Below are 17014 nucleotides of genomic sequence, written 5' to 3'. Positions count from 1 at the left end.
GTTGAGAGTCCGCCTGCCGATGCAGGGGACACGGGTTCGTGCCCCGGTCCGGGAAGATCCCACATGCCGCGGAGCGTCTAGGCCCGTGAGCCATGGCTGCTGAGCCTGCGTGTCCGGAGCCTGTGCTCCGCAACAGGAGAGGCCACAACAGTGAGAGGCCTGCGTACTGCAAAAAAAAAAGAAATAGGGGCAGGGAACTCTGAGGGCAGGGTTGTGTTGGTGGTGAGAGAACAAATTTATTGAACTGCCTTAGACATAGATTTTCAAAAAGTAAAAATCTTTTCATATCAGAGTGGACCATGCATCAATCCAAAGATGTGTACTTATGTATATTTAGTCAAAATTCTGGATTCTCCATTTAAAACTTGATCTTTGAAAATATTTGGTGATCCATCCTATGCATATCTGTGTCATGTCACCAAGTATGTATGTCAGAGGTTAAAGATGGATTCAGAATGTCTCCATAATATTGGTCTGTGCTTTCTCTTAGAGCATGAAATAAAAAAGAAATGGAGACTCTAATAGTTAGTTCCCTAAATTTGGAAGCGCATTGTGTGTCTCTGCTTGTGTGTGTGTGATTAGTCTGTTTCTAATTTTTAAGCATGTTATAAATATTAGGATAAACTTTTAATCAGTCCTGTGGTAGATTACCTGTAATGATTTCTGCAACAATTCTCCTTACCTTTCTGTGCATGCCCCCTTGCAATGTGACTTAAGCACTTTTCCTATTGAAAGGTGAATCTCTTTCCCCACCCCTGGAATCTGGGCTCATCTATGACTTGCTTTGAATATGGCAAAAGTGACATTGTGCAATGTCTGAGTCTGGTTCCAAATAGACCTTGCAGTTTCCACCCTTTCTCTCTTGGAATGTTTCTACCATCATGTGTGTCTAGCCTACTGTAAGATGAAAGGCCACGTGGAGTAGAGATAAGCCATCACAGTAGACGTGTTCAAGACCAACCAGCTAACAGCAACCATCAGAAATGTGACTGAGGCTATCTTATGTCTTCCAGCCCTCATTGTGCCACCAGATGACTTCATCCATTTGAGTGACTGTAGAATAGACCAGCAGAAGACCTGCCCAGGTGAGCACCTAGCCCAATAGAATTATGACCCAATAAAATGGTTATTGTTTTAAGCCACATTCTGTGGTGGTTTGTTACACAATACATGATTCAAATACATTCATAGTATTTACTGAATCTCCTTCATGTGGTTCCTTGAGCAACAATCGTACCTTGATTTTTACTTAAAATTACTGTCATGCTGGTGCAATAAGTAGCGATATGTATTGAGTACTATCTGCAGGTGGCGTGTGAATACACACCTCTCACTTTCTTGGGCTTTACAATAGGAAATAATCAGAAGAGTTTTTGTCCTTATACACTGATACAGTAATCCAGTTCTATAGATTAAGGGTACTTAAGAATCTATAGAATAATTTATGTTTTACTCTGCACACATACATGGACATATACACCAAAGACAACATTAGAAAGTGATGAAGAAAAGCAAAAGAATTTATCAGAGAGGTAATTCTGAAGGATGAGTTTTGACATGGACCTGGAGAAAGGAAAGCTTGGTGTACTAATGTCATATTAAGGAAAATAAGAATTTGTTCTCAGGAAGACTAAGAAGCCACAAGGTTATTTGAAGTTTCTGTTAGCAAGCTTTAAGCACTATTGTGCAGTAGATAAATTTTGTTGTTTAAACTATTGTTTCTACGATAAAGTGTTGCCAAAATCCCAAACAAATGTTTTTAACTTGAAAAAAATTCTTTTCTTTTAATATGTCTCTCTCAATGTTCATCTTAATCATTGAAGAAACAGTTATGTATTTTAAATTGTTTTAAATTATTTTCTCTTTATTTTCTGATTCCTTCTCTCCCACCTCCCTTTCTCACTGTCCTTCTACCATTTCAATTTATTTACTCTTTGTTCTGAGAGGTATTTGAAGAGTGATAGGATATTACAATTAATCTTATTAGTAAATAAATGTCTCTTTAGAAAGCAACTGAGATAGCATGTTAATTAAATTAGAACAGGAAACGAGAGGCAGAAACAATAGTTATCACCTGATATCAAAATCTAAAACACATCCAGGGTAGTTATTCATAGGTTATAGGCCTGAATTAAAGAGATCTTGTTTACAAAGGAAGAAATATAAATGGAGCCATACTAATTCACCCGGTTTACTTCCAAAGCCAGCTTTTACCCTTTTTTTTCCCCCTGATTCAGGCAGAAGTTGTGAACATTTAAGTCAGAGAATTGATTCCAAGGTGGGAAATAAGTGTTGCTCTTAACTGTATCAGACATTAATATCTTGCACTGCAAATAATTGCTATTTTTCTTAATGCTTCTTGTTGGGACACTCCAATTTGATACTTTGGCTCCTCTCTAGAAGCAATGTGCTGCTAGGCCTTGCTGCTAAGCAACATCACACTGTGAGAAGAGCTGAATTCTGAGATTTTAGTGGTGGATTTAAAAAACCTCAATCTTAATTTAATATTAAATGACATGTATGTATACATGATATCTTTAAATTATATGAAGCAGAACTTGTTTCATACAATCTAGAAAATTTCCTAATCAAGATATGTTTTCTTTCAAGTTACAAAAGACTTTAAAGTGCATAGCATCTGTCATCTTCTAAAAGTTTAATAAGCAATTGCATTACAAACAAATCTAATATTTTATTGTTGTGCAACTATTAGCTATATCCTGTTGGCATTTTCATGGAGAGGGACACTCCTGCCAAACATTTATGGAATGAAGGTGTGTGGAGACAATTCTCTATGGGTCTCTGGTGTTTCTGCATGTCTTGTAAGCAGAGACACTGAAAGCATTTTATCCAGCCTCTCTTTTCAAGGATGCTTGTATAACAAATAATTTTAGAAGGTAGAGAAATGTCTCCCTCCAGAGAGAAAAAAAAAAGGCAGATTGGCTTACACCTTTGAAAGGTAGAAATAGTGGCTCCTTCTGGAGTGAAGAGCAAGCATGTTTACTGCCCATAATGAAAGGTTCACATTTTCTCTAAGCTCAGTGCTCCTCTCAGGTAATGCAATTCACTGTGTGTGCAAGTATCACCTTGCTCTCTGCATCACCCTGTGGGAACTGGGGCTTGAGGAACCTGCAAAAGAAAAAGCTAATTCTCTGGCTATTGTTATTGCTGTCAGTAGTAAGGTCCTTTGTCTTGTAACTCGTCTCACAGAGTTGCAGGCTAATTTGTTAGTCTAAAAGTAGGGTATATTCTCAGACCCTTCATGGTTCTTGACAGAAGGCACACTTTCATTGACAGTTAATGTTACAATAAGTGTATCTAATTAAATGACACTTTAGGAGACTTCAGTTCTTAAAAAGTAAGAAACAAAAAGTACAAAAAATATCAATTATATGTAGCAGCATGGAATGTGGGTTCTAGGCAATGTAAGAATGTAAAATTTGTGCCTTAATTTTAATTGTATGAAATAAATTTTTCTTTTTAAAAGAAGTTTAACCTTGAGCCAGAAGAAATTCTTTTGTGTAGGTACAGCTCCCCAGAATCTTTAATATCATTCCATTTAGGCATTTTTCTGCTTTGTCCAAATATATATCTCTAATCATGCCACATTTAAGGAAAATCAAATTACTAAATCTGATCTTAATGTTAATATGTGCTATTGTATTGTGATTTATAATAAATATATATTTGGTTTTCATCCCAATTTCTGGCAGAGAGCTCCTAAAACACTTGGCATTTTCTAAACGAGGAGAGCAACAAGTGTCTTTTGTTATGTTAACTAGGTGACTTTTGGAATACTCACCTAAAAAAGAGAGCTAGTTGCCAGGGGAACCAATCCTGTGATTGGAGGGTTGGAACTTTCACCACCACCTCCTCCAACCCCTTCTCCCCCGCCAAAGGGAAAAGGGGCTGGAGACTGAGTTCAATATCCAATTGCCAATGATTTAATCAACCATGCCTATATAATAAAGCCTCCATAAAAACCCAAAAGGATGGGTGCGGAGAGCTTCCAAGTAAGTAAGTGAACACATGGAAATTGGGGGAGAGTGGCTTCTAGAGGGCGTGGAATCTCCACATCCTTTCCCCATACCTTGCTCTCTGTATCTCTTCATCTATCTGTTGATTTATATCCTTTATAATAAATTAGTAATCTAGTTGGTAAACGGGTTTCCTGAGTTCTATGAACTGGTTTAGCAAACTAATTGAACCAAAGAAAAGAGTCCTGAGAACTTCAGATTTATAGCCAGTCAGTCAGAAGCACAGGTAACAAAGCTGGACTTGCGATTGACATCTGAAGGGGAGGGGGCAGTCTTGTGGGGCTGAGCGCTTAGCCTGTGGAATCTGATTCTATCTCCAGGTAAATAGTATCAGAATTAAATTGGATTGTCGGAGAATTGTTTGGTGGCATGGGGAAACTCTCTCTCTCCCACTGCCACCATAGTGAAATTGGGTGCGAAACCCCTTAATACCACTGGCTGTCATTTTATAATATGCATCAAAATTACCTGGAGGATGTTAAAACACAGATTGCTGGAGACTGTTCCTAGATTTCCTGTTCCAAAAAGTCAGAGACAGGCCCAAGAGTTTGCATTTTAACAAGTTCCCAGATAATGCTGATGTTTTTTATTATGGGGAACAAACTTTGAGAATCAATATAGAATGACTTTTGGAAATGGTACAACATATTTAAAAAGTTCATCATTTAGAATCATACTGACCTAGGTTAGAATCCTGGCTTCAGCACTTCCTAGCTGTATAACCTTGGAAAACATATAATTTCTCTGAGACTCAGTATTCTCATCTGAGGGATGAGGACTACTGATGGGACTGCTACTACTAATACTTGTCTCAAAGGGAGGTTTTAAGTATTAAATAATTTATTTAAAGTGCTTTGCATACTGGAGGCATAGCCCTCCCAGATTTCAGACTAAAAAGCTACAGCCATCAAAATAGCATGGTAGAGCTTCCCTGGTGGCGCAGTGGTTGAGAGCCCGCCTGCCAATGCAGGGGACACGGGTTCGTGTCCCGGTCCGGGAAGATCCTACATGCCACAGAGCGGCTGGGCCCATGAGCCATGGCCACTTAGCCTGCGCGTCTGGAGCCTGTGCTCCGCAACGGGAGAGGCCACAACAGTGAGAGGCCCGCGTACCGCAAAAAAATAAAAAATAAAAATAGCATGGTACCAGCAAAACAACAGACATATGGATCAGTGGAACAGATTAGAGAGCCCAGAAATAAACCAACACACCTATACCAACTAATCTTCGACAGAGGAAGCAAGAATATACAATGGAGAAAAGATAGTCTCTTCAGCAAGTGGTGTTCAGAAAGTTGGACAGCCGCATATAAATCAATGAAGTTAGAAGACTTCCTCACACCATACACAAAAATAAACTCAAAATGGCTTAGAGACTTAAATATAAGACATGACACCATAAAACTCCTAGAAGAGAACATAGAAGAAACATTCTCTGACATAAATCTTACCAATGTTTTCTTAGGTCAGGCTTGTGCAAGTTTCCTGATGGGAGGGACTGGTGGTGGGTCAGCAGAAAGGTTTTTGAAAGGCTACTCAATCCTTGTAAATCAATGTATGGGCCAAAGATAGAAACCGTTAGCATCACTGGGGAAATTGTTAGAAATGCAGAATCTTAGACCCTACTCCAGACACACTGAATTATAATTTGAATTTTAACAAGATCCCTAGATGATTCTTACACACTTGAAAATTGGAAAATCACTGATTTAATAATGTCTGTGATGGTGTGAATTAATTTCCTTTTCTTCCTCTGATATATACTTCTTCTATTAAAAGCAATGAGTGGTTTGTGATGCTATAATAGGAAGCAACAAAGAGAACATCCTTTCTTTTCTCAAGGAATTAATGTTACCTAGCTATATTAAAATTATATAACATTGGGTGAATGTCACCAGTTATCCTCAAGCTCACACAGAAGAGGACATAAAATAGTTAAAAAAGCAAGTTCTTAATCTCTTACACTGCAGGGTAAGTTAAGGAGAGGGATAAATGTTCATCACTCTGTCTCCCGCTGCCTATATTCCTGCCCAATGGGAAAATTTGTTATTCTTCCCAACAAAAAAATGATCAGTGTAGACACACATACCCTCACATTGCTTCAGGCTGGTGAGGACAGATCTTTGCAAAGAGGCAGAGGCCAGAAAACAGCATGCACTCAGTTGCAAGGATTTAGCAGGGCTTCAGTTTGACCCACAGAGAGGTCATCCTCAAGGTCATTGGTAAGAGGTGGCCGGTATTTATTAGGGAGCCTTCCAAGACAACAAACTTTATGCTACTGACAAGAATAAGGATCCAGAAGTTTCTGTGATTGGTAATGAGAGTCTTGATACAAGCTTTAAATAATTCCAGGAAGAATTTCATGGAGCATTTTCAAGAGAAACAATAGATCACAGATGACTAAGAAAGTCAGGCTGTCTTAGACATGGGGAGTTCTCCAAATCTTCTAGTGGGTTTTCACTAATTCTACGCAGGAGGAATTAGAAATTAATGATAATAATAACAAAAACTTTATGACTTAGAGTTTGATTATAATTATTAAAAGTGCATCCATAATGAATTTTCGGTTGTCTCCATAAAGTCTGCAGATACATTTTCTCTCTGGTATTGCCAGCAACAGCAGTAAGAGTCTGTGAATCACATTGACAACTCTAGTACCCAGAATGGTCAATATCAGGAATGTACTACCCTGTTAACAAAACTCATTTATGGATATGGGAGGTGCATTTTGCAGTGAATTTTGAAACAGTTCCGGTAAAAGTGATTCCTTTTAAACTCTTGCCAGTTAATTTATCAACTTCAAAAACTTTCCTTACTTTCTCGGCTATGACTTAGCAGGAAGTCAGAAAGTTTAGTTTATTTGTCACTTTTTCTTCCCTTTCTTCTTCCAGTTCCTTGTTAGTAATGACATTTTTATATGTTTAAAAAAACATAGTCAGTGTATGTCCTATTCGATCGCCCTTATTCATCTTTTTGTTGAAGTTCTACAGTTAAGTATAATCAGTGCTCTTTCTTGGAGCTTATGCTGAAGCTCCTCCTTTGATTCCTGTCCAGGAATCTATATGTTTATGTGTTTGTATATGTTTATGAAGGATTCCCTTGTCATGTCTTTGTGCATTTCAAACAGACTGATACCATTTTAGAAATATTTATTCTTATAACTTGAATATTATTCTTTGCTCTTGAATTTATCTGTTCAGCTGTGACATTTTTCTATGTTAATTTTTTCACTTGCTTCCATACTAACCTCTCGAATTGTTCTAATTTTTTCAGTTAATTTTCCTGTTTTCCATGTATATTTTCTTTTTGTTTAAATGACCCACATAGTATTTACTCATCCTATTTTATTTTACTATTTTTAATTACATGGGCGCTAGCATTTACAGAAATACTTTAAATGAGTGGAGATATTGTGGACTCTTGTCCCATTTTTTAAATCCTAACAGAAATTTTGGGGAAATTATATTTTATTTTAGATAGTTTCCTCTGATTATATTTTCACCTATTACATTTACTGGAAATATCTGATGAATTTGTTTGATAAATTTGGGGCATATATTGGGAAAATGAAGTATGTGGGTCCTTTGACCTATGTATGTAATGAATTGTTAATAGATTAATAATAAAACACTCTTGAATTCCTGGAATAAATCCTCAGCCATGACATTTCGGAATATTATGTACTTCAATGAGTTTAGTTCGTTCTTTTTCCTAGATTCAAGGTGTTCAATATGCCACCCTGTCAGATCAACTCTATCTGCTCCCAAAAGCCTAATAATTGGTACTGAGATAGAACCTTGAGGTTGGTTGCTAATGCTGAACTATTTGGTTCTCTGGAGAGGTGATAGCCAAGTCATCTTTATGGAGGGAGATTCTCTGTGTTAAGTTTTTGCATAGGCTTATTTTCTGCCACAGGACTACTTTCACCATTAGTTAACTGAGCATGTACTGGTGTGGCTAGGGGAAAGAATTGGCTTATTCACCTTGTTGATTTGGTTATTAAAAGGTTCATAGGGGAAACTGGGGGCTTCCCTTGTGGCACAGTGGTTGGGAGTCCGCCTGCCGATGCAGGGGACATGGGTTCGTGCCCCGGTCCAGGGAGATCCCACATGCCGCGGAGCGGCTGGGCCCGTGAGCCATGGCCGCTGAGCCTGCGCGTAAGCTTCACTCATTACTGGTGGCTTCTCAGTGATCACTCATCTGGGACACAGGAACCACCTTATTCATGAGTGGTGGATAATAATATTCTAGAAGGCTTGGGATTTGAAAGGAGCAAGACTGAAAGGTGGGTTAGAGGAAGGTTTGGAGAAGATATCTATGGCTAAACCTTTCAGAAGAGCCAAGGATGCAAAACCATTTTTTAAAAATACCTTTTTCTTTCTGGATTAATGAATTTTAAAGGCATTATTAATTTACATTCAAACTGCCCCCTCTTGGTATATGGATGTGTGTGTAGTTTATATATAGCTTTATTATTTTTCCGAATAGCTCTTTGTCTATATCCTGTAGGATTTTTATGTAAAACTAATTGATCTTCACTTATATATAATCTGTCATTTCCACTAATTACTTTTTTTCCCAGAGTTGTCTAGAAATGTTATAAATTTCTGATTTGAAAGTTGATTTTTTGACTAAATATTACTTGTAAATAGATTTCTAATGATATTGCATTGTGTTAAATAAAAGTGACATAATTATTTTCTGCCATGTGGAATTTATTGAGATTTTGGCTGTTCCATAGGACTGTAAAAGTTATCTGTGTGCAAATACATTTAATGGTGTTACCCAAATTGTCTATAGTATTAGTTATTTTTATCCTGTTTGTTTCATTGAGCTCTGGATTTTCAGAGATGTGTATTAAAATCTCACGTTGTGTGTCAATTTTTAATTTGTTTTACCAGTCTTGTGTATATTACTGCAAGTTATATTGTTTGATGAATATTGGGCCATGACAGTTTTTATTTTTAATTTTGCTTGACTTCTTATCCTATTTAAGATTTTCTGTTTTTGTTCCACTTCATCTGATATTAGCTGTGTTGCACTTAATTTCTACTGGCTGGCATTGATCTGTTAAATCTTTTGTACCACCTCTTTATTTTAAACCGTTCTGTGTCATATTTTTCCCCTATGAACAGTATACTGATGATTTTTTTAAAAAGAAGTAAAACAAACACTTAATTTGAGAGTCTTTTAATATAAAATATATTTCACTCATATTTTTATTATGATGAATACATTTGTTTTATGCTTACTGTATTTTAATGATTTTCTATTTTCTATTATTTCTCCTTTTTTCCTTCCCTCTCTTTGATTGAGCAAGTTTTCTTTGTTCCATTTTTCACATTGAGTTTTGCACATTTTTAATTTTTCTGGTGATTGTCCTGTTATATATTTATTTGTAATGAAAAGGTATTTATTAAAAAGGATTTCAGTTAGATTTAAATGTTTATTGAGAGTTTATCATGAACTAGTCACTGTGTTCAGTGCTCTCACAAAGCTCTGCGTTTCCAGCACCACTGGTAAAATGTGAGGTAATTTTAGAAACTATTCTGGTAGTTACTATTTTAATATTTTAAATTTTAGTATTTATTAGAAGTATAGCTAGAACATAAAAATCACAATCTCACGTATATTTTTGCTTATAATGAGGCCAAGCAAATAAAAATGAGTTAATCTAAAATTGATTAAAATATTAAGTAACTTGTAAAGGAGTTATGACAATACATAAAAATCTTGAAGGTAAATACTGATAGGCATATTATACCTTTGCAATAATATATATTTTTTAATATTGGAGATGAGAAAATTTGTGCTCAGTGGCTACCATGTGCCAGGCTCTGATCAAGGCTTTGGGAAAATATCAGTAAACAAAAGAGAAGAAAATCTTTGCCCTCATGGAGTCTATTTCTTAGTGGGGTAAGACAGACAACAGGCAAAAAAATCATGAATAAGTAAATTACTTAGTAAAATAGTTTATTAGAAGATGATAAATGCTGTGGAAGAAAGAAATAGAGTAGGATAAAGGGGATGGAGAGTAGTGGGGGCTGCTGGTGATGCTGGTGGTGGTGGAGAGGGAAGTTGTGAATTTTTCTCAACATTTTGTTTTAAAGGATTTTAAAACTTCAAAAATAGTTGTATGGAAAGTATATATATCCTTCACATAGAGTCACCGATTGTTAAATTTTTCTCTCTATCTAGTGTTCTATGTCTCTCTCACACACTCTCTCCACATACCCACACTTTTAAACCATTTCAGGGTGAGTTTCAGGCACTGTGACACTATACCTCTAGCTATTCAGTAAGTTTAATTACTGCTAATCAAATGCTGGCCCAAGGAGTACTCCCATGCTGGCTACTTCAGTGGTAACCAGTATGCATGCTAAAAGTAAGTAGTAGCTAGTGATTCTGAAGTAAATTGGGGCCCAGCAATTTATACTTTATTAAATCTCTTCCAAGTGATTCAGGTGCATAAGTATGTACAGGAACAAGTGGCTCAATTTAGGGTCAAAGAGCTTGTAAGCAGGCCACCTGAGACAATAGTTTCCTGAAAGGCAGAGCTTGTGGAAGGGAGGAAATCTTTTCATATTTCCTGCTATAGTGAAAACTGAAACTGAAAATCATGGCCTGTCAAGTTTCCAAGATTTTTCCAAAACAGTTTACGATTCTTGTTACTAAGACTGGGTTTAATTTCTTTTGTGTAATATTTAGGTATAACTCACTTGAAAAACAGGAAGTATTCAATTAGTATTTGTTAATTGAAGGCTTAAATTATAGAAAGAGTTAATTTTTTATGCTTTTGTTTCTTCATCTAAGATATTGTATCTGAAAGATTTTTACTTTTATTCTGTATATTCTTCAAGTAAAATAAAGTACAAAGATATTTAACACTCTTTAAGTTTCTTGGGAATATAAGTAATATCAAAAGCTAATACATCATTGTTTAAAAAAAAATGGGTTATGGGAATTCCCTGGTGGTCCAGTGGTTAGTACTCCATGCTTTTACTGCCTAGTGCCCAGGTTCAATCCCTGGTCGAGGAACTAAGATCCCGCAAGCTGCACGGTGCGGCCAAAAAACCAAGAAATTTTTTACAAAAAACGGATTATATTATGACAAAGACTCTCTCCTTGACCTAATTCTAGTCAGATTCCTCTGAGTCCTCTTTCTGACTAGGCCTCAACCTTGAGCTCTGTCGCTGGCCCAGTTTTTCTAGATTTTTGGAGAATCCTGATGAGCCAGTTTAGGGAAAATCCTCCACCCTCGGTGTATAGTGGCCCTGGCCTGACTTCAGCAAGAATCCTATTAAGTTGTTTAGCAGAAAATTACCCTACCTCTTACTAAGTTTTCCACCCACTGACCCTTTACCCTGCTCCTTGGCTCTAAATCCCTACTTCTTATTATTGTATTTGGAATTGAGCTCAATCTCTCTCCCCAACTGTAAAATCCTGCTGTAGTAGTACCAGTGAATAAGTCTGCCTTAGTATTCTTTAACAAGTGTCATGAATAATTTTTTCTTTAACTGTGGCCAAAAAAATATAGAAACTGTCTTCTCCTCTATCCCTAACTTGGAGACTCATAATCTCCATTAGCATCTTTGAAAATCCTGAAGTTAATGTTTAACCTAAAATTTCTAAAATTGGATTATTAAGTCCTTTGGAAATGGAGTAAACACATTCAACTTTTATTTTCAGTGTGGAGAGGCAAAATGGTATACAGTGGTATTGGTAGTTTAAGTATAGTCCTGGGACCATCAGAATCAATATCATCTGAGCATTTGTTTATAGTACAGGAACTTAGGCTGTACCTCAGACCTTCAGAATCAGAATCTGCATTTTAACAAGATCCCCTGGTAATTTATGTACACAATGAATTTAAAAAAACATTCATATAGGTAATGTAAAAGAGAAGATATTATAATATTCATTTTATTGACTCTGCAGTGTATAAAATGCTCTTTTGTGTTAGTTAAATGATCTGTATTCCTTGATTAAATACTGCTGGATTAAAAGAAATGTGTCTCATATTATGAATGGCATGAAAAAAATCCCCTAGGTTTAAGATTTTCTTACAGAGGGATGTTCAAAATAGATTAAAAAAAAAAAAAAGTAACCTCAGTTGGGCACAGTTGTACTAAAGGTTTTGCATGACACTGCTGGGTCTTTTTTCTAATTTAATTTTATCCAGATAATATATGTCCACAGTTTAAACAAAGTCAGATAGTCCTACTAGTCCTATAAAGATAAACAGGACTCCTTTATCCTATCTCTTCCAACTCTCAAATTCTACTTTTCAGAGGGTACCATTTTAAATCATTTTTGTTCTGTAGTATGTATGTATGTGTATATATATACACACACACACGTACATATATATCTTGCTTTTTCAAACTTTGATATTATATTTTGACTTTAAATTGACACTGAGATTTTACTTTGCTTGTATCACCCTCCTGACCACTTCCTGCTGTCCCCTTACCCCATACTCCCAAAACATATCACAATTTTTGTTAAATTAACATTCAGGGTTTACATTTATAACTATAAGAATATTGTTCCTTTCTTATCCATGGAATTTTCAACAATTACATTATGTTATTGTGCATCATTTTTAGGGGGATAGTAATCCCCTCTTTTTTCATCGTTTCTTGTTGTTCTTTTATGCCTATTACTAATTTATCCCAAATTCCCCAGAAAAAAACCTGAAACACAACTTAATAGTCCAATATCATGAGGATTCTATCAGTTCCATATATATTCTGTTAAAGTGATTCCTCCTGAAGACTTCTGTCTGCCTAGATCTGGACTTTCTATCCTCTAGGATAGATGAACAGATATTTTCTGAGGACTTCACTTCACCACCATCCTGGGAATTCTATTCCCCTCCTTCTTTCTTTGGGCCCTCTGTTTTCAAGATGACTTTGTTTGTTTGTTTCACTTTTTTGTTCCTTGAATCATCTTATAACTTCCAGATGGGTGAATCTAGTAGCTGCAGGCAGTAGAAGTACATTTTTTGAAAACTTGGATAGACAAAAATGCTTCTTTCTTCTCTCATGCTATATTGCTGCAATTTATTCCATATCCTGTATAGATTATATGCTTTTCTACTTCAAAGTTTTTGGTTCTTCACTCAACTACCATTTCTGAAACATTTTGATAATGTGACTTGGTGTGAGTCTCTTTTCATTTATTGTTCTAACATGCACTTTAAAACTAAAAGATTATCTCCTTCTTGAGAATTCTGGGGAATTTTCTTGAATTATGTCTTTCTTTACTTCTTTACTCCATTGTCTCTACTTGCTTTTTCTGAAAATCAACTTATTTATATGTTGCACCTCCCAGATTGTTCTTGATTTTAATTATCCTTTCTATTTTCTTTTTTCCTCTTTTCTTTTACTTTTTCAGTGGTGTTGTCAGGTTTATCTTAAAACTCTTTTATTCATTTTCTTTTTATTTCTGCTTTCATTATTGAAATTCTTACAAGATATTTTATTCTTTCATTGTACATGTATGTATTGTATTTGTATATACAATAAAAGAATAAAATATGTACATTACATATATTTTTAAAACATAGCATTCCATATATGTTTCATGGATATTATATTTTCTTTTACCTCTTTGTCCATAGTTAAAAGATTTTTAATCTGCTAGGTTTTTATACTACATTAGGTTTTTATCTATTCCTTGTTTTATCTCAATTTCTTCCTGCTTTTATTCTTTTCATTTTGATCTCATTTGTGTTTTTATGTTTCAGCTTAATTTTCAAAGCAATTTTAAGAGATAGGAACTATTTTAATCTTCACATTATATATAAATAAATTACCTTAAAATAAATTTCCCGGCAAAAAAAATAAATAAATAAATAAATTTCCCCATATAACTTGGCAGCAAAGTTATCTAGCCAAGCTAAAACATGACTTCACCCTTAGCACTCCTAAGCTACATTAACCCTACCTTTTCCACATCAGTACTGGAGGATTGATTATTTTAGAAAAACTATTTATGAAAGAATAACCCTTGTGCATAATCAGAGAGAACTGTAAATATGATTTACTGATCATATTTTAAAAATTATGTAAGTTCTCAAAACGTTTATAAATTTTTAAAAAGATACAGTTATTCTTATACATATTTAGATGCTCCTTATTTATAGTAGATGGACAATTTATGTATTGTAACCTTTGGTTAAAATGTTATGTTTTTAGTATATATCCTATAAAGAAAAATAACTGAGTGACTGGTAAGGTTTTCTTTCTTGTGTTTCTTCCCTGAAAGTTGAAGTGTTCATGACAGGAAAAAAATTATTTTTGGTATAGTTTAGTGGTTGGAAATTCATATATGCATAAATGTCTTTCAAGTTTGATTTATTAGAAATTACCAAAAACAAACACCCATCCTACCTGAACAATATAAAAATTAGCCTATATTCTGAAGCATTTTGACTTTTTTTTTTTTTTTTTTTTTTGTGGTACGCGGGCCTCTCACTGTTGTGGCCTCTCCTGTTGCGGAGCACAGGCTCCGGATGCGCAGGCTCAGCGGCCATGGCTCACAGGCCCAGCCGCTCCGCGGCATGTGGGATCTTCCTAGACTGGGGCATGAACCCGCGTCCCCTGCATCGGCAGGTGGACTCTCAACCACTGCGCCACCAGGGAAGCCCTTGACTTTTTTTTTAAAGCTAAATTTAAAACTGAAGGAACCCTTGTGTTTATACATGTTTCTCAGAGAATGTTCAGGAAACACCAGCCCATAGAGAGTTGACAGTGTTATATGAAAAAGGGCCATGGACAGATACTTGTGCAGATCCTGGATTAAAGTTTCTACAGGACTCCACAGAGGTTTAGATGTGCTGATGTGCATAACAACTTTCCAAAACAATATACTGAGGGTATTTTCAAAGATACAAAATATATTTTACCATTCAAGGTACCTGTATTTTGTGGAACACTAAAGGTTACAATGTATAATTCACCAACCAACTTTATAGGTGAAGAAATTAAGATTTTGAAAATATCATGTGCCTTGCTTAAAGTTAGTTTATAATATCCATTATTATTTTATCTTAGGGGTAACCATGCCAGGTTAAAAACTCCACAATTTTTGATGAGGAGAATTTAGAAGTTAGTGAAATAAATGAGATAGCAAGAATAGGTGGAAATGAATTAAAATATCTGTATACAGGGCTGAATACACAATTTGTAGGCCCCATACGAAATGAAATTCAGAGACCCTTATTCAAAAAGCAGAAAAGGAAAAGTTCAATAGAATGCTAAAATATAAACCTTTTTTGTTTTAAAAAAATTTTTATTGCTTATAAAATGTAATAGCTAAAATGTAGTAGAGATACATAAGTAATAACAAACTTAAAAATTACAGAAAAAATAAGTTGTCTTACAGCTTATGATAATGAGATATATATAATGAGACTTTATTATATGTGATAAATATTGATAATATTTTATTAATGTTGTAGCTTAATTTTTCTGACCTGCTTTTCTAAACTTTATTAGGTCATCAAATTTGTACTTTTAGCAACTTCATTTTTAATCTATATAAATGAAAGTAATATCAGTTATAAATAGTCATCAAGTAATTTTTGATAATTTTTATTTTTTAGAAGAATCTTTTTGCTGATACAACTGTTACTAGAGCTGGAATAACTTTCAAATAATTATTTTAAAATAAAAACTTTACTATATCTAGAGCTGATGATTCCTGAAAAATAATTTTCCTAAAAATATTTAACTCTTCATGAGAATCGATTTCATGTAAGTCTAATTTTAACTGCAATTTGTAAAATGGCTGTTTAATGTATCTTTGACATTTCCTGTAACTTGTGGAAGTTACCCAAAAAAACAAAAGCAACTTCATGCTTTGTTTATAATTCAAAATGCCTGTTTATGCTTTCTATTACTGTGTCTTCAATTACAAGAAAAATTAATTTAAAATTATCTTCCTTGTAAATAATTGGTTCATTTGAAGCTTCACATGAAAATAGTGTTCTTTTTCGTCAGATGTGACAATCTTTAAATACAATTTCTATGCCTATGGATATTTGCTTTGCAATGTTATAGCAGTTTTCACAGCCTGAGTCTAAACCCTTTGAAGAATTCTAATAGTTTTCTGATATGCTTTATTGCAATGTTCGTGTGTAGAGTTGTAAATTGTTACAATTTACTGACAAAGTTTACAGCATGAGCACTGGCAGTTCTTGTCTCAGGACCTAGGCTAGAGAGTTAATATTTGTGATTTGTGCAGATGTGGCAGGGACGGGCTGTGGGAGTGCATGGAAAAGCTGGTGTTCCATCACTGCTGCCACCGTTGCTGCTTCAGCCGCCATTGCTGCTATTGTTGCCACCAATCTGGATCCAGGACCCAGTCCAAGTGGCTCCCTTGGAGCTCTGTAGTGCCACGGACTGGCCCAGACATGAGCACCATGTGGCCAGATCACCTGCTTGGTGTGCATGCTGCCCACCAGACTCTCTGCCCTGAGCCTGTGTTTACACTTAGTGTATCTCCTCTGCTCATGTGCATGCTCCATGGTCCCATTGGACTTGACTTACAACACAAGTTTAAGGTTAAAGTTATGAATTTCAAGACAGTAAGAGCAGAACATTGAACCAAATGCAGGACCCTTGAACGACTGCACAAATTACATGTTCTGTTGCCAGCTCTATCTCTTCGTATGGAATTCATGTTATCACCATGTAATCTTAGGTCCCAGTGTACTGAAATCTTTGAACCTTAATCTGAAGGCTCTGAGAATGCCTAGACCTCAGAGTTGAAAAATAGACTGTAGTATTCAAATTTCTCTCTATAAGCACTTAAATTCTATTTTTCACTGTCTTCCTGGGCATCATTTTACCCTCCTGTCGGTAGTTCACTTAGGTATGGTTTGTAGACACTGAATACACAAACATCATCGATCATGTGAAATCCATGCTTGTTGATTTGTAAATGGTGACACTTTCAGGGACTTATAGT

At 35.4% G+C, this 17014-nt stretch overlaps 1 pseudogene; it reads right to left on the bottom strand.

Moving 5' to 3' along the window:
• Nucleotides 1-16571, bottom strand: part of LOC132424387 (large ribosomal subunit protein eL18-like) — a 64239-nt pseudogene extending 47668 nt beyond the window's left edge.
• Nucleotides 16572-17014: the final 443 nt, after the last annotated feature.

This window comes from Delphinus delphis, chromosome 4, assembly GCF_949987515.2.
Source record: "Delphinus delphis chromosome 4, mDelDel1.2, whole genome shotgun sequence".
Taxonomy (NCBI): domain Eukaryota; kingdom Metazoa; phylum Chordata; class Mammalia; order Artiodactyla; family Delphinidae; genus Delphinus; species Delphinus delphis.
This window is presented reverse-complemented; position numbering and strand designations above follow the sequence as displayed.